A 16,581-nucleotide genomic window follows, 5' to 3' on the forward strand; every position below is an offset into this window, starting at 1 on the left:
GGGTAAAACGTATGATGATTTTGCTGTCAAAGTTTTGAAACCTTTTCTCTTTTAAAATAGGGCATAGCAGGGGATCCCTGGGTGGCGCAGCGGTTTGGCGCCTGCCTTTGGCCCAGGGTGCGATCCTGGAGACCCGGGATCGAATCCCACATCAGGCTCCCAGTGCATGGAGCCTGCTTCTCCCTCTGCCTGTGTCTCTGCCTCTCTCTCTCTCTCTCTGTGACTATCATAAATAAATAAAAATTAAAAAAAAATAGGGCATAGCAAAGCTTTTTTTAAAGTAACAATTTCTATCCTGTTCCTATTAATTGTAGCATGTTAAAAAATTATTTCAGCATATATGTATATTATTCTCTTTTAAAAATATTTCAGTTGGTTTATTAACTTAAAACGGTTAATATATTTATTTACATCTATTTTCTTTTTGGCCTCGTGTGTTTCTGAGGAAATTTTATAAAGTTCATATCATTTTCAAGTAGGACAAGATCTATAGTTTGGGATAGAAGAAAATTAGAGTTATAGACTCTGGACAAGATTTCTTAGATTGAAACTGAGCTACTCTTCATGCTGGATCTGTTATATTGGGAAAGGTATTTAATCTTATTAAATGTCGGCTTTCTGGTTTATGAAATGAAATCTATAATAATAACTTTAGAATTGTGCTAAGTAGATAAAATAATACATGCAAAGCACTTAGTACAATAGTCAGCAGGGAGGTGATTGGTAATTATTAATTAGTACTAGTAGTATGAGGAATAATATGGTTAGTATTTCATGAATAAGAAATTATTTCTAAGCTATACGAATATCATTTATTTATTTTTAGGCTAATGATATTTTATTATAAACAAAATGCCATTTAGCTCACTTTAACCTACCTATTAAAAGGAAAAAATTAAAATAAGCAGCTAGTAAGGTTTTAAGATTTAAGGATTAAGAATTGTAAATAAATGTAAAATCTTCTAATGTGAAATTAGGAATAAATACTTCATATCTCATGCTTAGTCTTCCCTCTATTACAAATAATCTTTTCACAAAAGCACTATTTTCTCAGTCATAATTCTATCATGTTTTCATTTTTGGTGGCAATGAGGGACCTAAAAAATGTCTTCTATTATTCATCTATTCCAGAATACTATTCTTGATGCTATTCATATATCTTGGTGCATTTAGTTAATCCAAACAAAATCTTATGCATTCATAACTGATTTAGTGATACACGTTTTATACTATGAGCTTGGCAATACTCACTACTTGCATCATTCAACACAGTTAATTTTTTGACATCTTTTGATTGCCTTTCACATGTTAGAAGAAAATCACACTTTGGGATTTTGAAAGCATTAATAAGTGCAATTCCTCCTCACTTCTGAATGTTAAACCAATTGAGGGATTCAGGGAGATGAAGAGTAAAATATCAGCTTTACTACTAAGAATTTGTACAACGTGTTACAGGAATGTCCAGGTTTGTTAAATATGCAACCTCCCAAATATCATAAACATATACTTCCTAAAATCCTGTCTGCCCCTCAGGAGTTAAATACAGTCCTAATATGTTTACCCATTCTAGGAAGTGTGTACCCGAATGCATCCTCACTGCAGACAGTGAAAACCCAGGAATACCTGGGCTACCCATGCTTTTTGAGAACTGAGAAAGGCTGAAAAAAACCCAGGTGGCATACAAATGGAGCAGTATTTCCTCTACGAAGAGGAGAAGAGAATGTGATCTTTTCCCTACTGCCTACATGTTTACTTATCACATGGGTCTTTAACCTGATTAACAAGAGTATTTTACTAGCAGCATTTTTTTTCATTCATTTTATAGTGGATTTGTGTATGATTACAACAAATAAAAATAAATTAATAAAAATAATGATAGCCAACCACAGACATACAAATCAGCAACCATAAAGGAAATGTTATAAAATGAATTACATTAAAATTAAGAAAAATAAAATTTTAATTTTTTAAACTAAATGGTTTAATTAGTACATATCTTTTACAGTGTGAAAAAAAACTGTCCACTCTTTTTCAACTGTAATTATTTTTCATACATTAGTCCCAGTCACCTAAAAATAACTTATACTCATTGAAGGTCTACAAGATTTGACTTTTTTTTTCAATCCCCATTTTGTTCTTTCCAGTGGTTTATTATATTCCTGCTAAGTTTCAATTTCTCAAACTCACTATGTCCTTCAACAAAGATTTTCCCTTACGTGTTTTCATCTCTATCTGGTACTTTCTATTTTCTATTGTTTGCTCGGATAGAATCATCCTGATTTTCAGGTGGTAGGTGAAATGTCACTTTCTTTGAGAAGCCAACTTTCACAGCCTTATTAAAAGCAAATTCCTCTTGCCATAGTCTCTTAATAACCAGTATTTTTAAATGTTTGATTTCCCTTATAAACTATAAGCCTCATGTGGGTATTGTTTTCTTCTAATCGTTCAGTGTCTAGAGTGCATGAAAAATAGTTGATACTTAAGAACTAACTTTTTGAATGAAAGAATGAATGAATCTACTCAACCCTATCCCCACTGCTAGCAGCAAAGCTAACTCATCTCTATTATTTTTAATTGGGCTACTAAAATAATCTAAAATATTTCTTTGCATCTATTTTTGTTTTGTACTGATCCATTTTCATCTGCACTTTACTGAAAAAAAAATCTTTTAAAGCGTCACTTTGATCATAATCACACCTCCTTAAAATTGTCCATTTTTTTCATTGTCCTTAATATAAAGATAAAAATACCCATCATGATATACAAGGTCCTATATGATAGTTTCCAAGTCAAGCCATTTTTTCTTGTATTTATTCCCAGATTACTAGGCTAGAATCTAACAAAACTTATTTTAAAGATTTTTATTTATTTATTTATTTATTTATTTATTTATTTATTTATTTATTTAGAGCATGAGCAGAGGAGATGCAGAGGGAGAGAGAGAATCTGAAGTGGGGCCCAACCTAGTGACCCTGAGATAATGACCAGAGCCGAAACCAAGATCCAGATGCTTAACTGACTGAGCCACTCAAAAACTTATTTATTTTTGAGCACACTTAGTTTATTTCTGCTTTAACACCTTCACACATGTTATTTTCTATGCCTGACCACAACCTTAAAACCCTTAACATTAATAATTCTTTTAATACTAATAATCCATGAAATTTCAGCATAATGCATACTTTGTCTATGGGGCCTTCTTGATGCTCTCAGGGGAAATAAAATGTGCCATTCTGTTATATGAACAGGGATAGTTAAAATATATTAATTGGTTTAATATATATATTTTTCCCCACAATACTAGATGCTCTCTGAAGTCAGGTCCTGGCTCACCACATACAGTACTGCAGTACTGTATCAGTCACATGATAAGCAACTAAGAGTATTTCTGATAAATGAATAAATTATTACTTTTTAAAGATTTGTTTTATTTATTTATTTTAGAAGAAGAGAGCATTTGCACATGCATGGGGAGAGGGCCAGAAGGAGAGGATCTCAAGCAGACCCCACACTAAATGTGCAGCTAGCCAACCTCAGTTCCCTGAAATCATGACCTGAGGCAAAATCAAGAGTTGACACTTCCCTGAGCTACCAAGAAACCCCAATAAATTAATAACTTGTTAAACAAAAATAAAATTCATGCTATTGGACTTTCAAAAATTAATTAATTGAATGTTTCATTTGTTTAATAGTTACAAATACATATTTTAAATTATTAACTATAAAATGATTGTAAATAATATAAAGCTCATCTGAAATTAATATTTAGAAATAACCATTGCCATTCAGAAACCATTCTAAGTACAAGGAATGCAATAAGGTAAAACACAAAAAGCCTGGCCCTTGGAGAGCTTATATTCAGGTAGGGATAATACGTAATAAACAGAATAAACTATAAAGTATACAGTATGTGGGAAGATAAGTGCTAAGGAGAAAAAAATTGGAGAAGGCAGTAGGTGTTCTCCTAGATTGGGAAAAATCCAAGTATTTCTAATGGGAATAAGAACATAGTCATTGTAGGCATATGCTCTTGTCTTTGAACTAAATAGTTCTTCCTCTTATTCGTTGAGAATACCATGGAGACTTTGCTGAGCCTCATTTGAGACTATCTGGTGTAATCATTCTGTTATTGATGAGGCCTTTTATCTGCCTTTTATTTTCACCTTGAAGACTTTAACATGAGCAATTAAGACACCACTGAACATGCAATAAGTATTCGTGAGGCAGGAAATAATTATTTAAGATAACGTTAGTAAATTTCCATAGTATTCCTTTATAGCTTTTGCAGGATTCTAAATACGTAATAGAGATGCATGAAAGTTAATAGACTCCCCTCATTTTCCACAGATGATTTGATTTGCTAAGCTGTACCTGGAAGAAGGTCCAATGTATAAGGAAGAAAGAATTACTTAAAAATCAAGGAAGCTATATCTCATTTCAGCTGCACAACTTTGGCCATGTATCATCCTCTCTGGGCCACTGTTGCTCCTATTTGTTTAATTGCCTGCCCCACAATTCACGAATACCCAAAATGGTCTTGTTTATCCAAAACTCATTAGCCAATTTTAAAGTGGTAAATAAATATAAATTGATGTGCATCACTCTTATTGAGCCCTTTAAGGGCACATAACTAAACTATATTTAAGGAAAACATGCAATTGGAAGATTTGGATTCTTTATTCATGCCTGTACATCTAAATATCTTCTCTGAAGGTTTATCTGAGCCTATTTGTGTTGTTAGGGTAGATAACTTGAATTCTATGTATATGTAATGAACCCCTTTGAACTTGTATTAGCACTTATTTTACATTAATAATATGTGTCTATCACTTTCATTAAACTGAGAGCTACTTAAAGATAAAAACAATCTCATATTTTTATTCCTTCACAGAAATTTTCACATTAATAGATTCTAAATATGGATAAAAAAGGAATAGAATGAATAAATTAATTTAACTTTAAATTAAGTGAATTATGAATACCTTAAAATTATCTTCAAAATTCAGTGAAAGAATGCATGAGTTTGTAGTCCTTGGGGATGTTTCAATGTTTACCAGATTCAAGTTATTCCTTGAAGTTTTCCAATGAGTAGGCAATACATACTTTTTAAAAATAAAACATTATTATAATCCTTAGAAGCTTCACTTTAAAGAATAGAGATAATCTTTGAAGATTTACTGGAACACCAATATTTCATTATCTTGAATTCTGAAATGTAGTTTCCAGCCAGATGCATATGTTTAATCAATATCTTATTGCCATTGTATTTTTCAAGAATCTGTGAAATTTCATACCTGTTCACTTGATCCTGAAATCATTAGCTTTACTCTGAAACCATGGAAACAACTGTTCCTATAATCCTGTGTTCTTCATCTGTTTACATAAAACTCTGTTAAGGATAGTGTGAAAGTATATTGGTTACTATAGATGTGATTTATAATTTATTGATATCCTATTATCATGTAAGAACTAAATGGTTTAATATTAGTTTTAAATAGTGTAATTTCATACAAAATATATATGTATATGTATGTTATTATGTTTTTCCTTTACTTACAAAAATTATGGTATTGTTTGTACTTTGTGCCTGAGAATTTTCTTTGCCTCTATTAATAGAAAGTTCACAATGACCATCCTGAATTTATCACAACAGTATCAATCCTCCGTCCTTCCATTCTCACAAGAGGGAGAGGTTAAGTAAATAGTTTCCAGATAACAGTTCTTCCTGTTCAGACAAAAGGTAACTATCTGTTATTCTGCCCAAGACTGAAGATAATAAGAATATTTTTCAAAGCAACTGATTGAGGTTAGTTAAGGTGAATATTGTCAGATAGGCTACAGCGCAATAAAGTGGTCATATGGGTTTAATTACATTGTCCTTTCTGTGAACATGACAGAGACTGCCCTCTCACCCTGTGCTCAACTCACTAGAGTCACTAGAAAATGTGTCCCCTCCCTGCGCTCTAGTTGACTGGTGCTTCTGCTCATGCTGTTTCATTTGGTGGATGCTCACTGCCATTTGTAACTAGTGAAAACTGTTGACATGATCAAAAGTGGCAATATAAGATAGAAGTTAGGTACTTGGATGGTGGCAGAGGCTGCTGGAGCTTGAATCCCAGCTCTCCTACTAATTTGGTTCCGCTGTTGGGGGAGTCACCTAACCTTTATCAAGAAAATTAAATATGATTTTGTATGTTGTGAGAATGAAGTCACTGTGCAAATGCAAACCATTTTAAATGTCTAGTATAGACTAAGTGCCATGTAACTGTTAGCTATTATTTTTAAACTTTGGCTATTGTTTTTCCTCTCCTTAGCTTTCCATTACTAGTTCAAATAATTATGTTTTCTTAATTATTTTACAACATTCTCCAAGAAAAATTACTTTTCTCATTTATTTTTCCATAACACTTATAATGTGCACTTATGACACTTAATATGTTGGGTCAGAGTAAATTGTATGTGTTCCTTTATTTCTACTAATCTATGTGTTCATTGAGAGCATTAAGTTTATTTTCATTTTTACAAGATTGAGTACAGAGCTTACTTGTAACATATTAAATAGTTGTTGAAAAATAAATTTAAAAATATAAATATTATTGTTTGAAGGATTTCTTCTAAGTGCAGAATTTAGTTAAGTGCAATGAAGGTTTATTTGCTCACTTAATGAATATTCAACACTGTTTAAGTATCTGAAAACTACAAAGAAACTTAATTTTAACTTCAGATCTATTCTCAAAACACATTCCAAATTTGTCTCTTTATTAATTCCTTTGTAAATTTCAATAATTTCACATGTATTTCCTCATTTGAATTTCATAAGAATTCTGTGTGTTTGGCAAAATAGATATCGTTATTTTGTTAGTCCTAATTTTTAAAATGAAAATGATGGTTTGGAGAAATTAAATCACATGCTCATAGTAAAAAAGTGATAACTCTAAGTCCAAAGCCAATACATTTTGCTTATTCACCACAAGCTTTTCTACTCTTCGACACACTCTTCCATTTGTGATTCAAACAACTCACATATCACTTTTTATAATTCTAACCTAAATGACTATGCTTTTAATAATGAGCACTGAAAACCAAATAACTGGGGTAATCAACTCAAAGTTCAAGTTGTGATTTTGACAGTGGCTCTTCTTACTCTATTTTATTATTTTTAGGATGTCTTCAATATTTTCATGTAAATTCCATTAATTCCCCAGGGAAGTGAGAACAATTTTCAGCCTTATCTTTGAGCAGTGCATTCATCAGATATCTTTGGCTCTCCTTGTGTTTTCCCTTTTAAGAATTTTATATTTCCTGCAAATACTTTCACATACAGACACATGAATTCTTCATGGAACTAAGCAAGAAAGTCAGATGCATCATTGATCTGTGCTTTTTCAGATAACTTCCAAGCCAATTTAGAGAAAAAGATTTTTATATTGCACTCAAACTTAAAAGTGCATATACATTACTTTGTATTAAGGAAAACATCAAGTTCAATGTTTTTTTGAAATTCATCCAAACATTTTGCTTTTTTATTTATATAATATTTTCCCTTCATCCCTGAGGAGATTTGTAACTGGAAAATGTAACTAATTTTTCTCAACAAAGGAATTGAAATTGAATTCTCCCTCTACAAACAACCAAATGTATTTATAATTTTCAGGAAATATAGTTAAGAACTAACCCTCTGTTTCCTGTGCTTTTGTTAGAACTTTTTTCTGTTATAGAATGCTTACATTAAAAATACACTGATAGGAACCAGAGGATATAAATAGATTAGATATATCTTAAAAACAAGGCATGTACATATTAACATGGATGATAAACAATGCCTTCTCTTGTCTAATACAATAATAGATGAAGAATTTGTGAAATCTACTAAAGCAATCTACTTAAATACAGGAAATATAAGATATTTTTATATTATTGATGAGTTTGCAAAACCTAGAAAACCAACAAGACCATCATCCAAACAAAAACAACAGTGACAAAAACAAAAAGAAGCCTGAAATCAAAGCCAGGGATGTGTTAGAGTCAAATGGGAATGGTAGCATTAGAGTTGATGACAATAAAGTTTTCTTCTGATATAGCTATGTAAATTCTTATTGGAAGAATCTCCTTTTGACCATTACAAATTCTGGACAAAAAGCCAACAACAATAACAAAACAACAACAAAAAAATCTGAAGACATTGGAGAGAACAAAAAGCAGGTACTTAGAGAAAATGGCTTGGGATAAATTTTTATGGTTGTTGGTCACAGTCAGAAATGTGGGACTGGCTAGATATCTGAGAGATAACCCACTGTTTTTGTGAACCAAAGAATCACATTCCAATTGGAGATAACCGTGCATATCAGATCATGGAGGGGACCCAGAAAGGAAAGAATCACAGATAGGGAACACTATATTCTGAAAGTAACCTCTGACAAAAAAATCTCTCTGGCTGCTAAATTATGTATTTATGGGACAGGTTCCATGCACCACAGCTAATAATAGAATAATTGAACCCAGGTTTAACCTATCACTCAAAATATGGATACAGTTTGAGACAACAAAATTAACTGCTTCACAGAACAAAACAAACAATTTAATAAACATCTAATACTCTTTCAAGGAATATAACATGATGCAGATTGTCTAAATATAATATCCTACTATCCTGAATGCAATCCAGATTATTAAAGATGTGAAGAAACAGAAAAATGTGAATCATTCTCAAGACAAAAGCAAAACAAAGTGAAATAAAATTAGTGGCTACAAATTCTTAAATGACCTAGTGTTGGAATTAATATACAAGGATCAGTTGGAATTAGTATATAAGGATTAGTTGGTAATAATTAAGCTATTATAATTATGGTCAATGATAAAAACAAGATTTGCTTGTATTGAATGAATATTTAGAGAACCCCAACAGAGGCATAGAAACTATGAAAATGAAAAGAATTGATGGTATGAGAAGGAATTATTTAGGCAAGCAATTGTGGGGAGAATGGAACTCCTAACACCCAGTTAAAGCTAAGATGTAATATGATGCTCAGTTGTAAGGTGAGCTAAAAAGAAAATCTACTTATGGAAACAGTGATCAGTTTGTGAACAGTGCAAAGCACAATGTCCAATTTCATGCCAAAATTAGGTAGAAAAAATATAATCAGAATTCTTTTCCTTGAACATTTGAACCATAGGCCAAAGATCATTTGTATGTGGTATTAGAATTTATAGAGCTAGTATGGTTAAAAAATTGTAATGATAAAAAACAAATTTTTTTTTCCAGATTCACATCCCCTTATGTTCCCAAAAATAACAGATAAGATTTTTTCTAGATCATGTACTAAGAATATTCAAGATGATGTTGAAAAATGGGAGTATCACTTCAGATATCAAATATTATTATAAGCTATGATATTTGAGAGATTTTGGTACATGAAGTGGTAGGCAAAATAATGAACCAGAGATAAAGCAATGACATTTTGACTGGAATCATGATATATCACAGATATAACATTGCAAATCACCAGATAAAGAACTGACTAAATACCATGCAACTTCAGGACATTTAATTGTTCATGAATATATGTGAGCTTTAGCTCATTATATTAAAAAAAAAAAGTTTTAATAGGTTAAAGAATTAAATTTGAAAATGTAGACTTCCATATTAAAAAAAATAGAGTAGAACATTATTATGACCTTAGGAATGGAATATCTAACATTATGGTGAAAATGGAGAACATCATTATAATCTTAGGACATGAAAAAAGTTTAAAAGGAGACATAGATAATAAAATTAATAGGTTAAATAATTTATCTTTAACCATCAAAAAATATTTAAACAACGAATTTTATGAACCTAATAATATACTTGGTTCTTTTTTTTTTTAATACTTGGTTCTTGATATTAACCACACACACAAAGGAAAGGACAATATTTTAAAAGTGTATGACCAAAAGAAAGGTTAGTATGCAAAATATAAATTAAATCATGCATATTAAAATTTTAAAGATTATACAAGCTAATGGAAATTTAAATTTGTAGCTCAACAATATGAACAGGTATTTCACAGAAGAGAATATTTGAAACAAATTATAAAGTCTTATATGACATTACCAATAACCAGCTTTAATTACTTCCAAAATCTAAAAAAATTCTGGTGTTTCTATGGAAATCATTACAAAATTGTTTTTATATAAAAACACAATGGAGATGCCACCAAGGTAGGAAAAGCAGTATTATAAAGACATATCAGAAGGAAAACGAAATATGTCATTTTTTTCCTGGATTTTGTTTTGTTAGTGTTATTATTCAGCATTTGAAGTTCACTGTAACTATACTGGTCATTCTAAGAATTATTCACTTTACATATAATTTTATATTCTTAGGTTGAATATTGTTTTAACAGATACTCTTCCAAATTGTATAAGGTTTAGGCCCCTCAAAATCTGCATAGATCTCTGCTGGTTGGTGATCCTGGTAGTAGTATTATGTATTCATTATTATTATTGTGCTTTATATTTGATTCATTGGAAGAGTAAAAATATTCTTTTGAAGAGTGAATTGATATGAATCATTTGTGATTACTTGTTCAAAAACTTATTTATGAAGAGTAGAATAGGAAGGTAGTGTCAAACTATTTTCTCAGGATGTGAAGTTTGTTGTCTGAGAAGAGTTTGGAGATCCCTTAAAGAGGGAAAGAGTTGCTCCCAGATGTTACAGATGTCAAAATAGCTATTTCTACTATGAACTGAATTTGAAGTATTCACTTGTTTCATCTTTGGAAAATAGCTTTTTTGGGTGAATATAGCAAATTATCACTAGGTTTATCATTTATATGATATACCCCTCTCAGTGGCATATTAATTCTGATTTATCACAATAGGTAATAGAATAATGTAACATGAGCTACACTGGCATTTTTCTCTGTTGAAACAGCAAAACAAAACAAAGCCCCAAATTAAACAACAAAAACAAAACTATTCCTCCAAGTTGTAGTCCAAACCAGTTTTCATGGTAAAACATCAAGTATACAGTTTTCTGGTCAAAGTTCACATTTTCACAATTTGAATTATGAGGGGATATCAAATATACAGCCCTGAGAAATTTATTATTTCTTGAGACAAACAAATATGAAAATAAACCACACCACATTTTTGAGTTGCAACAAAAGCAGTTCTAAGAGAGATACTTATAGGATACATGCCTACATCAAGAAACAAGAAAAATCTCAAAAAGCAACCTAACTTTACACCTCAAGGAAATAGAAAGAGAAAAACAAAGGAAGTCCAAAGTTAAGAGAAGGAAATAACACAGATCAGCATAGAAATAAATGAAATATAGACTAAAAGACAAAAAAAAAAAAAAAGATCAATACAACTAAGACCTTGGTTTAAAAAGGTAAACAAAATAGATAAATTCTTAGCTAGATTTACCAGGAAGAAAGAAGATTCTTAAATAAATTGAGAAACAAGAGAGGAAGTATTACAATTGATACCACACAAATACAAAGGATCATAAAAGACTGCTATTAACAATTATATGCCCACAAATTGGACATCTTAAAAGAAAATGATATAATCCTGGAAACATACAACCTACCAAGACAGAATCACAAAGAAATAGAAAACTGAGCAGACCAATTACAATAAGGTGATTAAATCAGTAATCAGAAACTTCTCAACAAAGAAAAATCCAGGACTAGATGGATTCACTAGTAAATTCTACCAAACAGTTAAAGAGGAATTAATGATAATCTTCTCAAACTCTTCCAAAAAGAAGAAGAAGACGACGACAACGAAGGAACACTCCTGAATTAATTTTATGAGGTCAGCTTTACCCAGATCCCAAAAACTAGAAAAAGAAACCATAAGAAAAATACGGAGTAATAACTGATGAACAGAGACATGACATTCTAAATAAAATATCAGCAAAATGAATTTAGAAGTACATTAAAAGGGTCATACACCATATTCAAAGGGAGTTTATTTCAGAAATACAAAGATGATTAACATCAGTAAAATCACTCAATATAATATACTACTTTAACAAAATTAAGGATAAAAATAATATGATCTTCTCAACAGATGCAAAAAAATCACTTGACAAAATTTAACATCCATTCATGAAAAAAATTTAAAAAACCCTGAATAGTGAGGGGCTGTACTTCAATATAATAAGGGCCATATATGAAAAGTCCATGTTAATATCATCTACAATGGTGAACAGCTGAAAGCCCTTCGTCTAACTTCAGGAACAAGAAGGGATGATCACTTTCATCACTTTGATTCAACATGGTAGTAGCCAGAGCAATTTAAGAACAACAACAACAAAAATAAAAGGCATCTAAATTGGAAAATAAGTAAAACTCTCTGTAATTGCAGATGACATATACAGAAAACTAAAGTTCCAACAACAACAACAAAAACTGTTAGAACTAATAAATGAATTCAGTAAAGTTTCAGGATACAAAATCCATATAAAAAATTGGTTGCACTTCTATATACTAATGATAAACTGTCAGAAAGAGGAAATAAAAAAATATGATTACATCAAAAGAATAAAGTATCTAGGACTAAATTTAAATAAGGAGGTGAGGGGATCCCTGGGTGGCGCAGCGGTTTGGCGCCTGCCTTTGGCCCAGGGCGCGATCCTGGAGACCCGGGATCTGAATCCCACATCAGGCTCCCGGTGCATGGAGCCTGCTTCTCCCTCTGCCTATGTCTCTGCCTCTCTCTCTCTCTCTCTGTGACTATCATAAATAAATAAAAAAAAAATAAAAATAAAAAAATAAAAAAATAAATAAGGAGGTGAAAGATCTTTACACTGAAAACTATAAAACATTAATGAAAGGAATTGAAGAAGACACAAATAAATAGAAGATATTCCATGCTCATGGATTGGAAGAATTAACATTGTTAAAATGTATGTTTTACTCAAATTAATCTACAGATTCAAAGCAATATCTACCAAAAGTCCAATGACATTTTACGGAGAATAGTACAAACAATCCTAAAATTTATGGAACTGCAAAAGATCCTAAAGAGCCAAAGCAATCTTGAGGAAGAACAAAGCCAGAGACATCGTGTTTTCTGATTTCACACCATATTACAAAGCTATGGTAATCTAAACAGTATGATACTAGCATTGGAACAGACACAAGTATCAATGGAACAGAACAGAGGACCCAGAAATAAGTCCATATATACAATTTATGAAAAAGGGGGCAAGACTCTACAGTGGGGAAAAGACAGTCTATTCAATAAATTTTGCTGGGAAAACAGCACAACCAAGTGCAAAAGAATGAAACTGAACCATATCTTAACACCATACACACACACACACACACACACATACACAAAACCCACCTCAAAATGGATTAAAGACTTAAGATTGAAGATCTAAAACTAAAACACAGAATAAAACAGGAAGTAAGCAACTTTTCATCAGTTCTGGCAGTTTTTTTTTTTATTTGATACTAAAAGCAAAAGTACTAAAAGCAAAAATAAGTAAGTGGGGCTACATCAAACTTAAAAGATTCTGCACAGGAAAAAGAAGAAGGGGGAGAAGAATGAGAAAGCCAAGAAAATAAGCAAAGAAAAAAGAAAAGAAAAGAAAAAGCAACATATGAGATTGGATACAATATTTGAAAGCATATATTTGATAAGTGGTTAAAATGCAAAATATGTAAATAAGTAACATAAACTCAATAGTGAAAAGCCAAACAATCTAGTTAAAATATGGGCAGAGGATCCGACTAGATATTTTTCCAAAGAAGATGTATGGATGGCCAACCAGTACATGTAGATGTGCTCAAAATAAAATATCTAATCATCAAAGAAATACAAATCAAAACCACAGTGAAATATCACTTTGCACCTGTTAGAATGACTCAAAAAGATAAGAGATAAGTGTTAGCAAGACTGTGGGAAAAAATGGAACCTTTATGCACTATTGTTGGGAATGTAAGTGGGTATAGGCACCTTGGAAACCAGTATGAAGCTTACTAAAAAATTAAAAATAGAATAGCCCTTATGATCCAGCAATCTCACTTCTGGTATATATCCAAAGGAAACGAAAACAAGATATCAGAGCGATATCTGCACTTCCATGTTCAAGGTATCATTATCTTAGCTATCACAACAGTGAAGATGTGGAAACAACATAATTTTCTGTTAATGGATAAATTGAAAAGGGAATGGTACAATGAGCACCCTTTAGTCACGAAAAAGGAGGAAATCCTGTGGTTTGCAACAACATAGATGGACTTTGAGGGCATTGTGTCAATAGGCACAGATACTGCATGATATCATTTATATGTGAAATCCAAATAAACAGTGAAACTTCTAGAAACAGACAGTAGACAAATGCTGGCCCTAGTGTGGGGGAAATAAATAGGGACCAGTTGATAAAAGGGCACAGACTTTCAACTATAAGATGAATAAGGTCTGATATCTAATGTATAAAATGGTGACTACAGCTGATAACACCATATTGTAAGAGTGAAATCTGTTAAGAGAGTAGAACTTAAATGTTTTTACACAGAAAAATATGTGTAGTGATGGATGCATTGATTTATAGATGGAAGGAATCCTTTGTATATCAAGGGAATCCTTTTATATATAGTGTATATGTATATCATATCACAATGTACACTCTAAATATCTAGCATTTTGTCAAATGTACTTCAAGAAACCTTTAAAAAAGAATTGTGAGGGAATATTAAATGATGTCAATGATTGTTTTTGTTAGTTTCCCTCATTTTTTGTTCATTCTCATTGAGCATTTATCATACACAGGGAGAAAAAATACAAACATATAATTTCTAAGTTCTAAATGCCAAAAATAGTTTTCTTTCATAATTTATAATGTTAAGTCAGCAATGTACTTCATTTTACTTAGTTTATTTATCTTCTGTTTTATTCTTTCTCCATATTTTGCTATGTCAATGACAAAGCAACATTTTTTAAAGTATTTGGTTGAATACTTTTGAAAGGAAAAATGTAAAACAGTGTGGCTTAGTTTAAAAATAGAAAAATTTAATGGTAAGTAATAAGTTTTCATTACTAGATAAGCACTAAAATACCCACTACCTTGAGCTAGAGGAATATTGACATCCAAAGTTTTAATTATCAAAACTTAAAGATGTTTGTGCTTGGGAAATAGGTATTTCTTTGCAGCAATACAATAAATGAGATTTTGAGCTGTGACTAATAAACATTTAATAATGATTATATTAGACTTTATTTTCCTTTGAGTGTTCTCTTGATGTGTACCATCTAAAACAGGTGCCAGATTATTTTACAGATACCAGAGTTTAATAATTTTTACTGAGCTTGACATTATTCATCGGAAATCAGGCCACTTGTATTGCTATTGCTTTAGAAAGTGTAATTAGGAGTGAGGGAATTTGAAGCACAAGTAATATAATATAGTTCACTCATGATGAAAAATTATTTAGATGCATTATGTTGAAATATGAATATTGCACAATGTTTCATGATTTAAAAATAATTTATTAGAATGGGGAGAGGCACATGTGACCAAAAAAAAGAAAAACAGAAAAGTCTAAAGACTTCTGCCTCAAGCTGTTTTGCTAACTTGACAATTTAATCTTGTGTTTCATCATTAAAATCATTGGAATAGGGGCACCTGACTGGCTCAGTTGGTTAAGCATCTGCCTTCAGCTCAGGTCATGATCTCAGGGTCCTGGGATCAAGCCCTGAGTCAGGCTCTCTGTTCAGCAGAGAGTCCGCTTCTCCCTGTCCCTCTGCATCTCTCTCTGCTTGTGCCCTGTCTCTCTCTCAAATAAATAAAATCCTTAAAAAAACCAAAATCATTATCATGGAAACTATACCTGTTACATTATCAATAAAACCCTTCTTAAAACTACAAAAAGTCAAATTCCGGCCGCATCATTTTCTTTAGTCTTGAAAAAATTATTTCTTTAAAAACAATTCTTTTATGAATATGAGAAATATCTGTATTTTAGTCCTGGTAATTTTCTAAGCACAGATGTATTTGGAGTTGTAACTGGAGAAATTTCTTATACCAGAATCATGTTTTTAGCTGCTTGTAGGCCAATCTCCACATCAGCCCCAAACATATGTCTGACTGGCTATGAAGTAAGCTTGCTGGTAACGTAGACACTGCTGAATGAAGCTTGTCTTCCCTTTTACCCTGTTGTTTGGTTTCTCTCTGTTTCAGACCTGATGTCTCTCCACTCTTATGGGAGGTGGTAGGTGTTATTGTCATTGGTGATCTCTGCAAAACATTTCTTTCAGCCAGTTTCCAGGCTTCTCTCAGAGATGCATGAACAATTGCCATCTTCTCCAATGTCATGGTCCATTATGGTGGAGTCCATCTATTTAGTGTTTTGTTAGTTCATTTGGTTTTGTTTTTAAATCCATAACTCTGCCTCAGCAGGCATTTTCTCTTAGGAAAGTAGTGGTAGTTACTACCACCTTAAGGTAACTACTACCTTAATCCCTTCTACTGAGGGGCCATTATTCTATTTTCTTATTTCTTCTTCTTCTTCTTCTTCTTCTTCTTCTTCTTCTTCTTCTTCTTCTTCTTCTTCTTCTTCTTCTTCTTCTTCTTCTTCT

The sequence above is a fragment of the Canis lupus genome, chromosome 19, assembly GCF_003254725.2.
Source record: "Canis lupus dingo isolate Sandy chromosome 19, ASM325472v2, whole genome shotgun sequence".
Taxonomy (NCBI): Eukaryota; Metazoa; Chordata; class Mammalia; order Carnivora; family Canidae; genus Canis; species Canis lupus.